Source organism: Brachycentrus maculatus, unplaced genomic scaffold (genome assembly GCF_059751285.1).
Source record: "Brachycentrus maculatus isolate JH-2025_06_01 unplaced genomic scaffold, ASM5975128v1 h1tg001989l, whole genome shotgun sequence".
Lineage (NCBI taxonomy): Eukaryota > Metazoa > Arthropoda > Insecta > Trichoptera > Brachycentridae > Brachycentrus > Brachycentrus maculatus.
In genome coordinates, this window is record NW_028282537.1 from 3,946 (window position 1) to 7,612 (window position 3,667).

The 3,667-nt window shown below is 33.8% G+C and overlaps 1 non-coding gene across 1 annotated transcript; it reads right to left on the reverse strand.

The window, feature by feature from the left end:
- Positions 1-414: 414 nt before the first annotated feature.
- Positions 415-486, reverse strand: TRNAC-GCA (transfer RNA cysteine (anticodon GCA)). Its single transcript has one exon. It is a non-coding gene; the product is annotated as a tRNA-Cys (tRNA).
- Between the last annotated feature and the right edge of the window lie 3,181 nt (positions 487-3,667).

Genomic DNA, 3,667 nt, shown 5'->3' on the forward strand with positions numbered 1-3,667 from the left:
ATTCGAGTTGAGAGTTTGTGAGGAAGAGGTTTTTGCAGTTCATTTGTTTTAGAATTATGTGATGTATATATATGTATGTATTCAGATATAAATAAATGCGTATGTATGTGCATTATTGTGTGCATGCTGCTAATGCGCATATGTAGATATGTATATGTTTGTTTTGTACGTATATTAATGTTCCTTTGATTCTTTATCCTCATATATATATGTATGTTTATGTATATGTTAATTTATGTGTGTATAATTACCCTTTCGATTTCGATCACATAAAAATATAATATAAATCACATATATATCCAATAGCAACAATCTCTCAAATGACTCAATCCTAAATAGCAAACAACCAGCATCATAAGCGCCCAACCATAAATTTAAAATAAGCTAATGACATACTAAAATTAATAATAAAAAAGGAACAGACCGGAATTGAACCGGTGACCTTAGGACCTGCAATCCCACGCTCTACCACTGAGCTACTATTCCTATACAATTGATCTCGCATAGATAGGCTCTTTATACTACTTTTAATTTATGGAGATGTGTGAAAGGATGTATTGGATTGTTCATTCCTGGAAGTTACTGTATTAGAGAAATCTATATATATATATCTCAGGATATATATATATATATATATATCTGCACTGATATTAAAATTTGATATTTAAATAGGTTTAGTTATATAAGAATAATGTAATGGTCTGACGAGCTGACTATCAAAATATTATATTATTTATTTGTTCATTAAATTTGTACATAATCATTATTAATAATAAGATGTAGTATGTCTATGGTTCTTTTATATTAATTTAAACTTCAAAAACAAACAAATAAATAAACAAATAACAAATAAAAAAAGCATTCGATTAATATCATTATATCTACTAATACCATACATACATACCATATATATTCTATTCATACAATTGAAAGCAATGCAATCAACATTACTATTCTGATTTGTTAAATCATTGGGCTTTTTCTTTGAGGATCTTCCACCAAACTGGCCTTTAATTTGTAGGGTTGGCTTTCTTGATTATTTACATATATCTCTCGAACCCAGAGCCATCAGAAAAAGCAAAAGGTGAACCAATAACATCACCATCCGCAGACAAACTATCCAAAAGCCCAATACATTCTTTCGCAACTTCTTTACAAAGATTCATCATAAGTCCTTAAATTGTCTCATGATGTGTCGAATCGATGTACTAATCATAGCGATAAACTTTCAGCATCCATAGCTGTGCGAGTTCTTTTAGAACTTTTTTGTTGTTTTAGTTGGTGATTGTTGTTAGTTTACGAAGAATGTTCTACAAATAGAAGAGATCGCCAAGAGTTAAGGCGATTGCTTGGCCTAGGAAGACTTGGGAGTTGTTCCAGATGTCGAAGATTTTCATGTTTTATTGTTTTAAACTGAGCATTTTTAGGCCCATGTCTTGCACTTTTGACCATAGTTTATACTGTAGGAATTTCACTCCGAAGTTCAAGTCCATAAAGTTCTCTGAAGTATAAACAATGTCCTCTTCGTTTGGCGGCTATATAATAAAATAAATGTACATTCGCCAAGAATGCCAAAATTGGCGATTTGATCGTTTTCCCCTTCATTTTAGACTGCGCATTATCGAGCACATACTTTGTGGCTTGCTGAATTAGAATTGTGTTATCCCCCTCCCAAGTGTTATTGATATCGTTATCATCGTAGAGCACACCGAGCTTGCTATATGAAGAATAGCCATGTCCACCCATCATTTGCCTGCACTATTTGATACACTAGGTTGCGAACCATGTTGATTTTGGTTTCAATGTTGAGGAAATTCCATGAAGTTATTGAATTATTTGGTTGGTTGGATCTAAGATGTTTTTGTGGTTGAAATCCCAATCTGAGATAATGTCGAAATTGCCGATTTGATACACTATGGTTTGTGCTAATAATGGCATCATTCTTCTTTTTGTGAGAGGGTACTCAATGAGAAGATTCTATATCATGTTTGGTGGGCTGTTGAATTGTCGACGGAGACATGTGTATCTAATTGCGATAGTGAGAGCACTTAAGGCCATTGATGATGAATTTGTTGCAATCATGAACCTACCTCCTGAAAGAGCACTTAAATGCTGTCCAAATCTTTGATCTTAGTTCTTTACTGTGCTGAAAAATTTGCCATCTTTATCAACACCTGAGATTCTGTTCAGCTGGTTTTTCAACGGAATTCGGAATTTGTCAAAAAGTATGAAACCATTATCGATGATGTTACAGCCATTTTTCGGTCCGCAATCGCCTATTAAGACTCCGGGTAGCAGTTTATGAGTCTTCTTATCACGAATTGGCACAATATAGGCATGAACACCATGGCAGATGCCATCGATATATAGCTGAGCCCATATTACAGAGATGTTCGCAATCTAAGCAGCGGCTCCGATCCAGAATTTCATGGCTTACTTCGTTGGCGAGTTTATAACAAACTATTTTGTTGAATGATCGTAATGAGCTTAAGTCTGTATGCCCCGAACATTGGATCCATGCATTAATTCAGTTAACCCAAAACATCCAATATCCTTATAATCTGCACCATTCACAATAAATTCCCTATGATCCTCAGTTCCTAAGGTAATGATAGCCTTAAGATATAAAAAAATATGGACTCCATTCTTAACTGAGAAACCTGCATTGTACATCACCATTGCATTTGAAACCAAAGTCATTATATTTGGATTTTACTCAAGGAGGGCAAATGATAGATTGATGAGCTTCTTCGACTCGAAGAACATTATTGCTCCTTTTTCTCTCATTTCCGCTCTGCTTGAATCTAGGATGTGAAAATGAGGATAAATATCCCTTCTTTCTTTGATGATAGCGAAGAGTTTCTCTCGCCAATGCCAGTTTGGGCCATACACAGTTTCTTTGAGCTCTTGTTTGGCAATTGTGGAGGATTTTGCGAGATCTGAGTATTAGAGATTCTGTTTGGCTCCAATTATTTATTTTTAGATATTTGCCAACCTTTTCATAAGATATTCTTTACAATGACGTAATAAATAATTTGGAAATATAGAGCAAGTATCTACAGTTGGCGAGCAAATATTGAGATTATTTAAGTGTTCGGGGTTAGGATGCTGCGATTTCATAAATTGTAGCTTATGATATTAGAATTAGTTTAAATGGGCTGAATTGCTTATTATTTCTAATTTTGGTCTTTACTAATTGTTTTATTGTTTAGTTAGATTCATGACTGTTAAACCAATGTAAGTTCAAATTAAAACCCATTAATTATAAACAAACAAACAAGAAAATCTACACAAATAATGGGCCAAAATCAATGCAAATGCGCATAAAGACAAAACTCAGCCTCAAAACCATAAAAATGTTCATTACTACGTCGTTAGCTTCTCTCCAAATTCGAATTACCCCTCAGCGAATAAATCTACAATCGCATAAACCCCTAATAAATAATTAAATTCATCTGCCAAGATTCTATAAAGTTGCCTGATTCCTATGTGTAGCTCTCGATCGCATTATACCACACTAAACAGAAATATACAGATATATACTTTCCATGTACTAACTAAATGATTACAACAAAAAACCAGAATAGCAATAATTACTCCGATCACAATATTAGCCGATCAAACTGGATGAGAATAACATAAGGGCCAAAACTTAGCAACTCCTCAA